Source organism: Desmodus rotundus, chromosome 4 (assembly GCF_022682495.2).
Source record: "Desmodus rotundus isolate HL8 chromosome 4, HLdesRot8A.1, whole genome shotgun sequence".
Lineage (NCBI taxonomy): Eukaryota > Metazoa > Chordata > Mammalia > Chiroptera > Phyllostomidae > Desmodus > Desmodus rotundus.
In genome coordinates this window covers 124,630,036-124,648,136 of record NC_071390.1, presented here as the reverse complement: position 1 = coordinate 124,648,136, position 18,101 = coordinate 124,630,036, and positions in this window count along the sequence as shown.

The window sequence follows — 18,101 nt, the reverse complement described above, 5'->3', positions numbered from 1 at the left end:
ATGGTCCATGTTTTACCAGTCCATGTCTTAACATTGTCATTTCAAAGATGAATTTTTTTTCTAAAAGTACCAGTGAAACAATTTTAAAGGAGAATAAACACTATTATGTTTACATTCTATCCTTTTACAAAGTCAGAGGCATTTAAAAACTCAAATGCATACTTTTCCTCTAAATTTTTATATGCAAAGTCTAGTAATAATCATATCTATTACTCCCCAATTTATCAGATTTTAAATCTGACATCTAGAGATAAAAAAATAGTTATCTGATGAAGTCTAAATGTCAAAAATTCTGAGTCTGGAGGAAACTCTTTCTAGAAGGAATTCAGTAAGAGAAGGTAGGAGAGGGTAGAGATTAGTGATGGTTTGGGGAGTAGGGATCTTCATTCTCTTACTTACGTATGTCCCTTGCTCATTTTGCTCTCTATTTGGCAAACAGAATGTTATTTTTACAAATCCTGGTGAAGGGAAGACATTCTGCTAATAGATTGAAACTTTGTCAACTTTGATCTCAGGCCTTTAATAAACTTGTGTTGACCTGCTTCCATATGTCAATTACTGTGTTCTGATTTTAGAGAATTTGTGAAGATGACTACTTCCAAAATGATCAAGATGTTCTATTCATTTGATTGTTGCTTTTTGACATTTTTAAATGCCTGGCAGCTGAGATCAGCAAATTAATATTCATTTTTTTCAACATGGATTCTACTTTCTTAACCTTGATGAAACTGGAAGTGTAGACCAGGAATAAGAAAAAAAAATTCAAGAATGTTATATTATGTTTGTGCGTGTGTGTATGTGTGTATACACACACGTGTATGTATACATATATGTGTACACATACATTTATATATACATGTACAAGTGTATGTACACACATATATGTATATACACATGCACTTATACACACATATAAATATATACATATACATGTGTATGTATACATGTATGTATACACTTATAGGCATATAAATGAATGTATACATGCATGTAGATAGCATGAGTGCATACTATCTAGCTATTGGAGAAGCCTGGATTACTATCTATAAGATTGTCTCCCATGAAATGGAGTAGTTTTTCTACTAAAATTACACTGTTTTCTTCCTGAATTTATTTATGAAGTTGACCCTAGCATACCCTCTTGTTGCCGCCATATTGCATGGGCTGCCATATGCACTCACTTTTCCCTGAATATCTCTGGCTCTTCAATAGCAATTAAAACGTCTAGCAGCATATTGGTCATGGTAGAAACAGCTTTTATTCTTGGTGACACATTTCTGGGTGCAATTAGTTCTGCTCAGGATTGTATATTATTTTCTTATTACATCATTATATCACAATTTCTCTAAAAATCCTCATAACTACATTAAAGATGAATTGACAAGAAAACAAGACCACATATTTAAGGAACCATGTTATAGTTTTACTCTTAAATCCATTTTAGATTTTTGTGGCATTAAACAGTAATCTCTCACATTGGAGACCTCTAAAGTTGTGGAGATGTAATAATTAGTATAATTGTATGATTCCCAAGCTGGAAAAAATTAATCCTCCTCTCCTGTGGACTCTGTCTCTCAGATAGATTGTCTTTATAAAGTAATAATTAATTTTTAGTCACATATATTTTTTTCAAACTGTCAATCAGAGATTCTGATCAATATCAATAGTGGAAATGAAAAACAGTTTAATTTACTGATTTCGTGAACATGTCAGGCACTGAGAATGTGGAAGTGAAGAAAATATAGTCTTGGCCTTCAGGGGGTTTAGTCAGTTAGAAAGATATACATCAATGTATACTGAGTTCACATAATACAATCACAAAACGAAAAAAACTCATTTGAATCATAAGCTTCCCTGTAGCCTTTTATTAGATAAATATAATTTTTATTAAACTTTTTGAAGTTAGTTAAAATTTTTCATGTCTGCTGAATGGGTTATTACTAGCCCAAGGTGTGGTAGTAAAAGGCACCCTCACTGTCAGGATTAGAGTTCAAAATAGTGACCACCAAAAAAAGTTTTTGGAATTTCAGAGGTTTTCATATGTAGTTGAATTAGCATTATATGAAGTAGGCTTGCATGATGGGAAAAGTACTGGCAAAAGTGTTTTTTTCTGGTTTGTATTCTTTGTAGTGGTGATACAGTAGAACACGTTAGATTTGCTCCCAGCCTGTCACATGTACGCAAATCACAAGAGGGAGAAACAACTGTTGTGCAAGTGGAATTCTAGAGCAATCTCTTTTATGAATGCTGATTGACATTTCTGACCTGGGCTCCACCTCGGGGTGATTATTCTCTAGTGAGCAATGTGGCATGGATGAACAATGAAATCTGTGATTTGTTATGTCTACATAGATTATAATCCTTCATATTCTACACTCTGCTATCTTCTACTGGTGATACTGGGAAGTATAGGAGGGTCTTACTCAAGACTTCCATTCATATGCAAGATTTGTCTTTCTCCCTCACACAGATACACACACACACTCAGACTTAAACAGACATACACACACTTATACACAAAGCCGCCAGTGATTTGGACAATGCTATTTATGGAAGAAGCAGGCTCTTGTTCCTAAATCCTGCAGTAATTACTTTATTTCTTCAAGCATGAGATTTGATTACCCATATATTATTATGCAGAATGCATAAAAGTCTTAACTATCACTTTATGCAGCTCTTCTAAAAAAAAAAAAAAGGTTTCACAATTTAGCTCGAGAAGACAATGTTTTGCATAGGCAGAGCAAGTTAGTGGCAAGCTCTGCCAAGACCTGTACAGGGTTTCAGGAAGTCCTGAAGTGGAGACTGGACAGACCAGTGTGTTGTAAGGGGAAGCTCTTGCAAAGAAGTTTGCAGGTTTGAAAAGGTATGTGAATGAAAAGAGTGGGACATGTAGCTACTAATTATATACTGCATGATAAAACATAATTCTTAAACATAAACAGATGTTGAGCCTCAAACAATGAAAGCGATAATTTCCCTTACATATGATTCCATAACCAGACCTAGTGTCTGAGTGAAAATCTTTTACCATTATGATGCTCTCCTGTGAAATCTGTTTGTGTTATGGGAATATGATACATAATAAAAATAACCACAAAGCAAGCGGTGAGGACAGGTTAGTGTATGGCACTGGAAAAATCTGGCTTCTATATGGACAATAATAAAGCTGATCTCTGTTTTAAGCAATCTAATAGTAGACTCAGTGCATTAAAGGCCTTATTGTGAAAAGTTAAATATCGTAGAAAGAAGAAACCTAGAGCATATTTTATAACTTAGGGGAGGAGAAAGACTTTTAAATGAGATTCTATTTCTCTGACGATTAGTGATGTTGAGCATCTTTTCATATGTATATTGACTATCTGTATGTCTTCTTTGGTGAAGTGTCTATTCAGGTCCTTTGCCCATTTTTTAAATTGCATTGTTTGTGGGGGTTTTTTTGAGATAAGTTTTATAAGTTCTTATAAATTTTGTATGTGAACCCTTAATAAGATGTATAATTGGATAATATTTTCTCCCATTCAGTGGGTTGTCTTTTTATTTTTTTGATGGTTTCCTTTGCTTTGCAAAACTTTTTAGTTTGATGTAGTCCCATTTGTTTATTTCTTCTTTTGCTTCCCTTACTTAAGTAGATATATCAGAAAATATATAGCTATAAGAAATATCTTAGATTTTACACCTATGTTTTCTTCTAGGATTCTTATGGTTTTGAGTCTAACATTTAAGTTTTTAAGCCAGTTTGAGTTTATTCTTTTGTATGGTATAAGAAGGTGGTCTAGTTTCATTTTTTTTGCACATATCTGTCCAATTTTTCCAATACCACTTATTGTATAGGCTATCTTTACCACACTGATAGGAATTGCATTGAATCTACAGGTAACTTGCAAATTAAAACCACAATAAGGTATCTCCTCACATCTGTCAGAATGGCTATCATCAGTAAATCAACAAGTGCTGGTGAGGATGTGGAGAAAGGGGAACCCTTTTGCATGGTTGGTGGGAATGCAGGTGGTGCAGCCACTGTGGAAGACAGTATTGAGTTTCCTCAAAAAATTAAAAATGGAACTGATGTACGACCCAGTGATTCCACATCTGGGAATTTATCCAAAGAAACCTAAAACACCAACTCAAAAGAATATATGTACCCTCATGTTCATTGCAGCATTATTTACCACAGTCAAGATTTAGAAGCAGCCCTAGTGCTTATTGGTAGACGAGTAGATAAAAAAGCTGTGGTATATTTACACAATGGAATACTACTTGGCCATAACAATGAAGGAAATCTTACCTTTTCTAAAGAAAGATTTATTTATTTATTTATTTATTTATTTATTTATTTATTTATAGAGAGAGGGGTAGAGAGGGAGAAAGAGAAGGATGGAAACATCGATGTGAGAGAGAAACATCAATTAGTTGCCTCTCCCATGCACAGGCCTGCAACCCAGTCATTTGCCCTGAGTGGAAACTGAACTGGTGACCTTTCCCTTTGTGGGACAATGCCCAACCAACTGAGCCATGCCAGGCAGGGAGGAAACCTTATCTTTTGTGACAGCGTGGATGACCTGGGGAGTATTATGCTCAGTGAAATAGCCAGGCAGATAAAGACAAATATTATATGATTTCACTTATATGTGAAATCTAATGAACAAAATAAACTAACAAAATAGAAACAGTCTCATAGATAAAGAGATAAAGATACATAGATAAAGTATGTCAGTCTCAAACATACTTACAAAGCAAGGATAAGGAACAGATTAAGAGTTGAAGCCTAATGTCAGTTTTATAAATTCATACATGACATAAATTCATTTGTGAATTTGTGAAATGGCAATAAACACATATCTATCAACAATTTAATCTAAAAAACAAACTAAGCAAACAAGAACACAGAATCATGGATCCTGAGAGCATTTTGATGGTTGCCAGATGGGAGGGGGCAGTGGGGGAATGGGTGAAGAGGTGAGGGGATTAAGAAGTACAAATAGGTAGTTACAGAATAGCCATGGGGATGTAAAGTACAGTATAGGAAATGGAGTATCCAAAGAACTTATACACATGACCTGTGGACATGAACAATGGTGGGGGGATTGCCTGAGGGAGTGGGGATGGTGGGTGGAGGGGGCAAAAGGCATACATTGGGACAACTATAGTAGCATAATCAATAAAATTGAATTAAAAAAATAAATATATATTTAGTCGATGTCTTCAGTTCCTGGCCAGAGCTTTTAAAACCCTTGTGGTTTCCTAATGATAAAGGTGCTGGGAGTATCTTTTGTTCTAACTTTAGGTCTTAATTTTTGTTTTCAATTACAGTTGATATATGTATGTCGTATTGGATGCAGGTATATAATATAGTGATGGCATTTCTATAACTTACAGACTGATCACCCCGATGAGTGTGGTACCCCCTGACGTCATATATAGTTACTACAATATTATGGACGATGCTCCCTCTGCTGTCCGCACTTTACATTTCCATGACTATTTTATAACTGGAAATTCGTAATTCTTTATCCTGTCACCTTTTTCACCCGCCCTCAGCCCCTCCCATCCGGCAACCATCAATTTGTTGCCCGTATTTGAGTTTGTCTCTGTTTTATTTTGTTTGCTTTTAAAAGTCCGTATCTGCAAGGTGAGGGTAGTTTTCAGGATTATCACAGCTATTTTCAGAGTTTTATTGCATATTAATGTAAAAATTTAAAAATGAGGACTGCCACATTACACAGGTCCAAAGGACACCATTCACGTGAACTACAAACTGCAGCATCATGGTCCTGTGATGAATTCCTTCAAACCCTCAAAACATTTTGACCGTATCTGCCATTGAATGTGTAAGCTAATTTAGCAAATACTGCCATATCTATAATGTTGTTATAGGCTCATGTAACTCTTGTACATACTCTATAAGGCCCAAACTTTTGTTTCTTTTCTTCACTGCTGTGACCGTATAATCTAGATGAGAGTCTGGCATAGCAGGAACTCAATAAATAATTGCTGAGTGTATAAATAAGGTTTTCTACCCAACTGCTCATTCATTTCTGTGTGGTATATCTCTCCACCTACTTCGGTATATTTGGATGTCCATTAAATGCCATTTGATGTTGTTTACAAGTTTTCCAGAATGGCTTTGTGGAGCTTTTCTTATGTTAATTTCTAGATACTCTATTGTGACTGATATGTAGAACTTATGATGTTTTTCTAAAAAATACTGTTGGACTCATTGAGGTATTCCTTAACATAGATTTTTTTGTGAATATACTCCCAAATGGAAGATAATCCATAATGTTAATTTTTTGAAGGTCTATCTAATTTTGTCATATATCTTATGCTGGTTTTATAAAAATTAGAGGCAGCTTTGTCTCTGTTTCTGTTCTTTAGGACACATGATAGAGACTGTGGGTTAGTTCGTGCTCCTTAGATGGTTGGCGAAAACTGCCGGAACAAACTGTGTGGGTCGTGACTTCTTTTGGAAAGCAGTTTACCTATTATTCTTTTATTTTTAATGGTTGTTGAGCTATTGCAGTTTTCTATTTCTTCCTGGCCAATTTTGGCAATCAAAAGATGCATTTACAATGAAAATAAAACCCTGCTCAATAAGGAGTGGGTTTTCCTCTCTCATTCTGAATTTATTATTTTATTTATTTCTTAATGAATCTTACTAGAGATTGCCTATATTACTTGTCTTTTAAAAAGATTTAGTTTTGTTAATCCTTTTTAGATTTAGATTTTAGTTAACTAAATCTAAAAACTAAAATCTAATTCTTTTTAGTTTTTAGATTTAGTTTTGTTAATCCTTTTTTACTTTTTCTATTTCATTGATTTCTGCCCTGTGCCAGAAGCCTGGCTTGCTACCCTGTGGCCCTTAGCTTCGCAGAAGGAGATGGGTTTACTGCCCAAGCATGCACAGTTTACTCCACTGCTCTGATCGTGGGTGGTCCTAAGGCTGTGATGCAGCCGTTGGACAGAGCTTGGTCCCCTCACGCTGTGCCTCTGGGGCGAGGCTCCTCTATACCGTGACTCTGACTAGGGAGTCAGGGGAAGGGTCGGTGAGGACTGGGTTTGGCTGGCTAGGTAGCATGTGCCAGATCTCTTAAGGATGAGTCTGGGATGAGGGTCTTTGGCACCTTCAGCACTCAGGACTTCCCTGATGCTCCTGTAGATCTCAGGAGATCCCACTAAATTGTGCTTCTTTCGGGAAGAGTGGTCAAAGCCTCAGAGCCTTGGACTTGATTCCACTGCCTTCTGAACCTCCCATGACAGTCTGAGTGCATTTCCAGCCCATCCTCTCCCTGCTGTTGTATCTGGGACTGCACTTACCTCCCCTCACACACCCATAGCCACAAAGCACACCCTGCGGGCTCCAAATGCTTGCTTTCTTTTTGCCTTCCTGGGAAATCTCACACTCCACCCACTGGGACAAGACCCTGGCCACGACCTGCCTCCATTGGCTGTGAACGGCAGGAATGAAACAAGAAAGTGGTGTTTGGAGAGCACTGCGCTTGGGTCTGCAGGAAGAGGAGGAGGAGGGTGGCAAGAGACTAGCAGTGGAAGGTAGCCAAACCTGACAGCACCAGGTCTTACCAGGTTAGTTCCCATTTAGGTCCTTCGTTGGTCTGACACACCTTATTTTCTGAGTTCAGAATAGAACTGCATTCCTGCGTTCAGGTTGTTGTGGCCTTGGACCTTGGCAGGTGTGGGACTGGGGCCTTAAGGTTCACCAGAGTGGTACATTTGTCAGAAGTGATGGCCATAGTTTACATTTGGGTTCACTCTTGGTGTTGCACATTCTGTGAGTTTGGACAAATGTGTAATGACAGATATTCATCAGTATAGTATCATATAGAATATTATCATTACCCTAGATATCTGCGCTGCACATATTCATTCCTCTAACCTCAGCCCCTGGCAACCACTGACCTTTTTATGTGTCCAGTTTTGCTTTTCCAGAAATGTCATGGAGAAGTTGGATTCATAAAGTATGTAAACTGCTCAGATTGGTTGTTTTCACTTAGTAATATACATTTAAGATTCCTCCATGTGTTTTCCATGTTTTACAGTTTATTTTCCTTAGCACTTAATATTCCATTGTCTGTGTGTACAACAGTTTATTTATCCCTTCTCCTAAATCGTGTTTGGTTCCAAGTTTTTGCAATTATGAATAAAGCTGCTATAAGCATCCCTGAGCAGGTTTTTGTATGGACATAAACTTTCACCTTCTTTAAGTAAGGGGCATAATTGTTGGACCATATGGTAAGAGTATGTTTAGTTTCCAAAGTCCATACTATTTTGTATTCCCACCAGTAATGAATGAGAATCCCTGTTCTACATTCTCCTCAGCATTTGGTAATGTCACTATTCCACATTTTGGCCATTCTAATAGGTGTGTAGTAGTATCTCATTTTAATTTGCATTTTCCTGATAATATATGACGTAGAGCTTCTTTTCATAGGTTCATTTGTGATTTGTATATCTCCTTTCATGAGGTGACTACTAAGGTTTTTGGCCCATTTTATTGTGTTATAACTAGTTGGGTTATTTGTTTAAGGGTTCTTTGTATATTTTGGGTAACAGCCTTTGCCAGATGTGTCATTTGCAAATATTTTATCCCAGTCTTTGGCTTGTTTTTTCATTTTCTTTATAGTGTCTTTCACAGAGAAAAAGCTTTTAATTTTAATAAAGTCCATCTTATCAATTATTTCTTTCATGCATCATGCCTTTATTGTCATGTCTAAAAAGTCACTGCTATACCCAAAGTCATCTAGGTCTTCTCCTATGTAATCTGAAAGTGTTATAGTTTTGCATTTCACATTTAGTCCTTTGATCATTTCTGAGTTAATTTTGTGAAGAGTGTAGGGTCTGTGTCTATATTCATTTGTTCTTGCATGTGGATGTCCAATTGTTCTAGCACCACTTTTGAAAAGGCTATTTAAAAGACTTCCTTTTTTTAAATATTGTATTGCTTTTGCTCTGTCAAAGATCAGTTGTCTGTATTCAACGTGGTTCTACATCTGGGCTCTGTGTTCTGCTCCATAGCTCTGTTTGTTTATTCTTTCATCAATACCACATTGTCATTACTGCTACGACTTACAGTAATCTTGGAGTCAGGTAGCGTCTGTTCTCCAACTTTTTTTCTCCTTTAATATTGTGTTGATGATTCTAGATTTTTTCTCACTCCATATAAACCTTAGACTCAGTGTGTCAGTATCCACAAAATAACTTGCTGGGATTCTGATTGGGATTGTATTCAATTTATACATGAAGTTGGGAAGAATCCACATCTTGACAATATTGTCTTTCTATACATGAACATGGAATATCCCTCCATTTATTTAGTTCTTTGGTTTTGTTCATCAGATTTTGTAGTTTTCCTTATAGAGATCTTATACATATTTTGTTAGATTTATACCTAAATATTTCATTTTGGGGGGTACTAACATAAATGGTGGTTTTAAAGTCAAATCCTACTTTTTTTTGCTGGTATCTAAGAAAATGGTTGACTTTTGTGTATTAATCTTGTATCCTTCATCCTTGCTATAATTTATTAGTTCTAGTATTTTGTTAATTCTTCCAGATTTTCTACATGGATGATCATGTCATCTGCAAACAAAGACAGTTTTACTTCCTTCTTTCCAATATGTATATTTTTATTTGCTTTTGTTGTCTTATTGAGCTAGTACTGGCAGTGTGATGTTGAAAAGGAGGGGTGAGAGAGGACATTCTTTCCTTATTCCTGACCTTAATGGGAAAGCTCCAAGTTTCTTACCACTAAGTATGATGTTAGCTATAGTGTCCTTATAAAATTGAGGAAATTTCCCCTCTATTCCTAGTTTACTGAGAGTTTTTATGATGAATAGATGTTGGATTTTGTCAAATGCTTTTTCTGTATCTGTTATAAGATCATGCTATTTTTCTTTTTAATTCTGTTGATGTGATGGATTATATTAATTGAAATTAAACGTTGAATCACCTTTGCATACCTGTGGTAAATCCCACAATTTTTTCAGTGTAGAATTCTTTTTATTTATTGTTGGATTCAATTTACTAATATTTTGTTAAGGATTTTTGCATCTCTGTCCATGATAAATGTTGATCTGTAGTTATCTTGTAATATCTTTGTCTGATTTTGGTATTAGGAAAATCTTGCCTCATCAGATTATCTTTTTAATCTGATTTATGATGGATTTCTGAGTATAATAAGTGTGTGTAAAAAGAATGTACATTCTATGTTTACTAGACATACTTTTTTATATATATCATTAGGTCAGGTTTGTTAAAAATATAATCTTCTATGTCTTTTTTGCTTGATGTACCAGTTTTTTGATAGGTGTGTTTGAATCTCTATTAGAACTAAATATTAATTATTTCCTGGTAATTATTTCAGTTTTTATCTTATATATTTTGAGACCCTATTTATTTGGAGTGTATATTTATAATTATTATAGGTTATTAGTATATCATTTCTATTTCCACTGTGAAATTTTCATCTTTATCGTTTATAGGCCATTTTATTTAAATTATGTTTTAGGCTGGTACATATTGCTTAACATATATTTTAATCTCTTTGCTTTTCATTCCATTGTTATTTAGGCCTCTAAAACAACATATTATTGAATTTATTTGGAATAAAAATTTATTTTGAGAGTTTATGTCTCATAAAGGATAATTTGAACTCAATTCATTTGCTGTAGTTAATGTAAGTTAAGACTTATTTTTAACACTATTTTGTATTTAGACTTACCATGATTTATTTATTTTTCTTTCCCACTTTCAATTGGGAACTTTTTTTTTTGTTCAAATTTTATTTTCTGGCTCCTACATTGGAAAGGGTCATTCTATAAGACCCATAGTTGCACTTATTTTTTTTCTATCAATATGAAGCAAAAAATATCAACTCACTTTCTTTTTTAAATCCATCTCCTTCCCTTCCTCCTTGTCTCTCCCAACAAGCCATGACCCACCTTAATTCTGATTCTTCATCTGGAGGGTTTGGTGCAGAGGAGGGGGATCTGGGACAAGTACCTTAATTTTCATTCTACGGTGGACAATTTAATTGACTTTAGTGAAGTTATTTTGAGGAGTGAGATTATTGGAATGGGTAATATCCACATACTATTGTCTGTTTTTTTCTACCTTCTTCCCTCTTCCTTTTTACTTCTCTCTCTCTCAGTCATAGATACTCTCCAGAAGCTCCATGTATTCCCTTGTTGGTGAACTTTTACTTCACTAATAATACTCAGTGTCTTGGGGAAGACCCTCTATTCTTATTACAAATGAATAAATCTTTCCTAAACACTATTTCTCTTTAAGTGGACCTGTGATGCCATCTGGGAAATAATGGAATAGTCTCATTTTTATAAGATAATTTGTATGAATAATGAGGAGGAGTACAATTGGGGAAGAAAGTCCAGTTAAATATTTGTATCATGGATCAGTAGAAATTTGGAAGAAGCAGAATCTTTACAAATGAATTGATGATGGATTTTAGGATTTTTTTTTAAAGTGAGAAACTTTTCTATATGCAGTTTGGTTTAACTAAAACATATTCTGTGGTGGAGGAAATGATGCATATTTGACAGAGAGACTCTTTAGGAGGTGGTTCCCTTATCTCTGGCAGATTACAGTAAGCAGTCTGGGAAGAAGACTGGTTAAAGCAGAAGGAAGCTACAATGGTTCTCTTATTTATGGTTTTGGCTCTGGAGTAAGTAATTTATACTCTCTCTTTCTGCATAATAGAACTTGAAAGCTCCTGCTGAACTTCCAAGTTTTCTAAGCCTTCAACTGATGATAATAGGAAATGGTAGGATGATTACTTGCTGGCAAAGTACTTTGAGATCTTTAAATAATAAGTGTTCAGTGTGTGAATTTCTGAGCTTTATTTTAAAGAGAGAACCTTTTGGTGGTAGCCTTATCCACTTTTTTTCTGTATTATAATTTTTTTTTCAGAAACATCAGGGTCCTTTTGTGGATTGCTCCTATCTTTATGAAATTCTGGCTTTTAACTAGCACCCAAGCAGCTTTGGGAAACAAAATGATAACAAAAGCAACATGCAGTCACTTCTTTGCTGGGTAGATTTTTTAATTTTTTTATTTTTACCCTCTAGCCTTTTATCTTTACGTGTTCCTTTTTGCCTGACATTTCTGCATTCATCACCCCGTGTCTAGTTGCAATAGGCTATTATAAGATGGATGGATGAGGAAATGACAGGAATACATACAATTCGCGTTTTTCATTTCCTTTGTAGCTGGAGTTTTTTAATAGTTCTTTAAACTGTATTTATGTTTTTCTTAAAGAAAGTAGATAGTAGTCTTCCTATCTCATCCCCAAAATGTTTTCTACGATTCCTGTTTATACAATATTAATGTTTCCTTATTGCAAAGATAAGATAGAGAGAAGCAGATTCATTTATATTCAGGGAACTAACTTAGTACATGCTTAAAGGCCTCAGGACCACCTTCTCCAGAAGGCGAAGCAATTATACTCCTAGGCTTCCTTTTTCTTACTCAATGAACAGCAGCCCATGGAAAAAGTATTCAAAAAGAGCTTTCCGTTGGGTGGTTTCATCATTTCCAAATTGTGTATACCCTGCTCTAGAGTTGGAAGTGGTGCTTCAATCAGAAATTTTAAATGGGTAAAACATTTTGTTTGAAAGTCAATGAGAATGATCTTTGATAGGTTATCCATTTATTTTTAAAAAATAATCCTGTTGCTCACTGGCTCACACTGATTTTTTCAGAATTAATATGAAAATGATGTTTTAACACAAAGATCCTATAAGATAATCGAAAATGAATTTTCATGAGTAGATGGTGAGTGAGTCTTATTCTTTTCTTGCCAACCTGTTTTTCATCTCTGGGGAGGTCCTTGCAGATGATTTTGGTGTGACACAATCTGTATAGCAGAGTCACAATTGTGTGGTACGTATTCGGCATTTATTTTACAACCTTGTTGTATGTTTTAGAGCTGAATCCACTCAAGTCAGGCCATCATAATTTAATCTCGGGTTTTCAGACCGTTCTGAGGAATGATTAGCAATGCCTAGAAGTATGGAGCCAAAGGCTGGTGTGGTCTGTATGTGCTCTCTCAGTCTCGGGTCCCAGTTTAGTATCTCTGTTTCTTTGGTAATTAGAGATCTAAAGCAAACACATCAACCTAAACAGTTCTAAAATTGCACTATCATATGTAATGAAAAACATTGTTTTCAGCCATGCTCACTTCTAAATGGAAATGGATTCTTGCCTCACATAAGAGCTGAACATGCCATACTCACTTCCAGGCCATACTTAATACTTTCTTTTTCTGAATATTCCATGTTGCCTCTCACTCCCCTGCCTTTGCACTTACAACTTCATCTTCCTGGAACATCCTTTATTCATTTTTCAGGACTAACTATTCTCATTTCTACAGTTTAACCATCAATATTGGCAACATCAGGTGCTCTCCTTGGTGTTTTCGAAGATCTCTGTTTGGCTGCTACCTTATCACTTAGCACTCTGAACCGTAATTGCCTCTGCCATGACCTCTGAGCTAAGGGAGGACCACTGGCACATAAACATAGAAGATACTCAGCAACTGCTACTGAAGGCGTGAGCAGATTTTCTCCTGATGTGGTAGGTGTCAGTGTTTAGGTGTTTTAACGCAAGATGTTTCTTTCACTCTTCCCTAGTTCAAGATCTTTTAAAAAATATCACACCTTAAGGATTTATGTATAGTTTTCCTTAACAACAACCTTTGAATAAAGAAAGAAGTGAATTGGAAATATGCTTTTGACAATATTACCTCAAGGATTTCAGCTGTTGTTGACCTCACTTTACAATGAGATTTTTTGTGTCATTTTAATGCTATCCATACATGAACATTTTTTTTGCAGGTTTATTGAGGTGTAATTGACAGATAAAATTGGAAGCTATTTAAAGTGTACCTCATGGTGATTTGATATATGCATATACATTGTGAAAGGATCCCTACCATCTATTTAACTAACACATCCATTACCTCACATACTTATCTTTTTTTTTGTGAGAAAATTTAAATTGTACTCTTATCCAATTTCAATGATATAATACGACGTTATCGATTATATACAGCATATTTTATATTAGATTCTCAGACCGTATTCATCTTATAGTTGAAATTTTACACCCTTTTATCAGCCTTTTTCTATTTGTTCCACCCACCCAGCCCCTGGCAACCACTTTTAACTGTAAGAGCTTGGCTTTTTTATCCTTTCTTTCTTTCTTTTTTTTTACGATTTCACATATGAGTGATACCATGTAGTATTTGTCTCACTCTATATGGCTTATCTCACTTATCATAATGCGCTTCCTTAAAGGCCATCCACATTGTTGCAAATGGCAGGATTTCCTTCTTTCTTCTAGATAAATAATATTCCACTGTGTGTGCATGTCTCGTCTTTATCTGTTCATCCATTGGTGCACAATTAGGTTATCTCCATATCTTGTCTATTGTAAATAATGCTGCAATTAATATGGGCACACAGATACATAGTTGCTATACTATTTTATTTTTTTGCTTCCTTTGGATATATACTCAGAGGTGGGATTGCTGGATCACATGGAAGTTCTATTTTTAATTTTTTGAGAAACCTCCATACTATTTTCCATTGTGGCTACACCAATTTACATTCCCGCCAACAGTATACAAGAATTCCCTTTTGTTCACTTTCTCACCAGCACTTGTTACTTCTTGTCTTTTCTGATGATAAATGTTCTAATGGGTGTGAGGTGATAGCTAATTGTGGTTTTGATTTGCATTTTCCTGATAATTAGTGATATTAAACACATTTTCATGTACTTCTTGGCCATTTGTATGTCTTTTTGGCAAAATGTCTATTTAGTTCCTCTTCCCATATTTTCGTACTTGAACACTTTAATAAGGCAATTTCTTATTTCCTTTATTTTTAACTACTACTGCAGCTGTTGTGGAGTATTGATATTACCACCTACCATATGTTTAATGAGAACTGTTTGCTTATTTTCAATTCTTTTTGTCCTTATGATATAATGCTCCAAGGATGTAAGGCCGAATTTCTTTGTTTTAGGAAGGGTTTCTCTCATTCTAATTGTCATGAATGGATGGATATACATTTAGGTACATTTGTTTAATTTTGCTTTAAAGATTTTAGATTGCTTTTTTATTGTTTATGTTTGTTATAGAATTATGTGCATCATATCAAAATCAAATCTATACAACAAAATATATTTAGGGTCACTTTCTGTCTGTGATCACTTTACCCTGTTTCCATCTGTTCCCTCAGGTAACTGTTTTCCTACTTGTAATTCCACTTTGTTCTATTTTTATAACTGTTATCTGCTATTGCAGGTTCATTTTATTCTTTCTCAAATCTTATAAAATATGTTTGCCTTTATTTTGTGTTTGTGTTACATTTACAGTCCTTTGATCTCTGTTGAGTATGCTTGGTTTGTTGTTCCTTCGTCATCATGACTACCCCTCTCCTGTGGCATCTAGGCACCATCTGTCCAGACTTCATTTTCCTTTCCATGCACGTCACAGCAACCTTCTATCTTCCCAGGGATTCTTCAGGATCTTTGAGTTTTCCGATCTTCATGCCTTTCTTTTACCTATGTGGCATATATATAGGTTGGGCTATGGGAGGGAAGTGGTAACCCATCAAGTCTACCACCAACCATTGGGAGCTCCAGTTGATTATTTTGAATATTTTTAAACACAAGGACCACTAGCAAAGACTATTTGAATGGTGGAGTTCACTTATTTAGAAATAAATGACAGAAATTTTTTCTATTTATCCTACTTTAGTATATACACAAACAGGAAAAACAACCAGTTGTATCCCACTGAATAGCTGGCTTTAGTATTCTGTTGCTATTTTAAATAAAGAATATATCTTCGCTTTGCATTTTATATTTTCTTGCATTTTAAAGTATGCCGTACATTTTAAGTATCAGCATAAGCATGAGATTTGGAGTAAGATGGACTTGAACAACATTCTGATTCTGTGGCTTCAATTCAAGCTCTGTGACTCTGAGTCACATACAATAAAAATAATCTCTGTAGGGATTATGTAAGCATAGTGCTCAGCACTGAAAGGTGCTTAATAAATATTGGCTTTTATGATGATGATGATGATGAATGATGTCTATGATGATAAAATGACAGTGATTTGTATTCACTTCTATTTTCCATGAATCTGCAGTTGTAACAAAAGATAATAAGGAAAGATGACTAAGTAGTGAATAAAGTATTTGGAATATGTTTATTTGATAAAATTAGACATACCCTTTTATCTGAAATAAGAGCCTGAAGTGAACAATTTAGTTCTAACAGTATCATAATTTAAACTAACCATTATTTTATAATTTGTACTAATTTAGATACTAAAGGAGACAATAATATGTCTTTGAGAAGTTTGTCTTTTGATTTGAATAAAAATGCTTGTGTGAAAATATTCTCACCCCATTTTAATTTAATTTCCTCTTTTTAAATAAGATTTTATTTATTTAATTTCAGAGAGAGGAGAAAGGAGGGAGAAAGAGAGGGAGAGAAATATCGATGTATGAGAGAAACATCGATGGGTTGCCTCCTGTATGTGCCCCCACTGGGGACCAAACATGCAACCTAGGTATGTGCTCTGACTGGGAATGGAATCGGCAACCTTTCAGTTTGCAGATGATGCCCAACCCACTGAGCCATACGAGTCAGGGCTAATTTTCATTTCATTTAATAAATAACTCTTTATTTGTAATGTGAGCTATATTTTAGTCTTGTTTTTGAATTCTTTGTGAATGTCCTGTGCACATATTTTGCTCCTTTATTTCTTGTTCATATTTATAGTTGTCTATTGCAGAGATTAGGAAGGAATTAGGAACCCAAAATTTTATTGGAATTTAATCTCTACTATTGAGTTAAAAGGCTTTTAACTGTTTTTTTTTTTTTTTTAAACGCAATTCACGCTTTCTGGGATTTGGAATTTTCTAAATCCCTGTTCCAGTGAATCCCTGTTATCTAAATTTTTCAACATGGGTACAAGGATTAGTGTACATCTGACTCCGTTCATTTAAACAAAGTATAGGAGGCCAGAGTAGGACAGAACTGAAGGAAGGACCATGAACAGGGGGATGATGCTCTGAATGCTGCTTACTGGGACCCCATGTGGTTTGGGGAGGCAGGAAAGAGGAAATAAAAATGTGATTTTGATTCAGATTTTGAATTTCTGTTAGCAATAGATTACCCGGCTTTATAAGGAGATAAATTCTGCTGTAGCAGAGACTATTATACTTCTCTTTAAGACTAAGTGCCCTTAAAATAGTTCCAAATATTTGGAGTTAATACCATACATTTCAATTGTGCTATATTTATATGGTAAATAGATTTAAATAAGACATGCCTCCTCTATTTTTTTCTGCCTGATTTTGAACAGAGCTGATAAATTCTTTCACTTATATACTCAGTACATATTTATTAAATACTGCGTATAGGTATTTGCATGTGAAAATCAGAATTCACTTAAGACAACTTAAAAAATCAATCTTTCAGAGATCTCCAATGGATCCAGTGCCTTCTTTTTAGTATGGTAAGATGCTTTGCTTAATTCTATGCAACACACGGAGCTGCTGCCTATTGCTGAGCAGTTATCTAGTATTATCTTTCTCCTCTTTTCTCTCTGACAGGTAACCACAGGTTTGAGCCATTTCATCCAAACTACTTGTGCACAGCAGTGGGCATTTCACTGGCTAAGTACCAGGGTGGGATCCATGGCCATGGAATAGATGGGACAAAGACATTGGTTTTGTAGGACTGATATTAAGACTGATATTAATACTGTGATACTAACATAACCAACTGAACTAAAAAATCTCAGACTTTAAAAAGAATATGTTCTTTGATTAGAAGAAGAGAAAACTCTACACATCTCACAAATTGCAACAGGTTCTACAGATTTCAACAACCAAGAATTTCAAGGTCAACCAGGAAAGAACTGTATTTATCTGTAGCTATTAATGTGAGTCTGCAATAAGGAGACAGTGTTATGTTTTAATTTGGGGGTTTTACCTGGTTTGTTTTTCTCAAAGTAAACGTGCTAGGAGTTTGAAATGAGCCATCATTA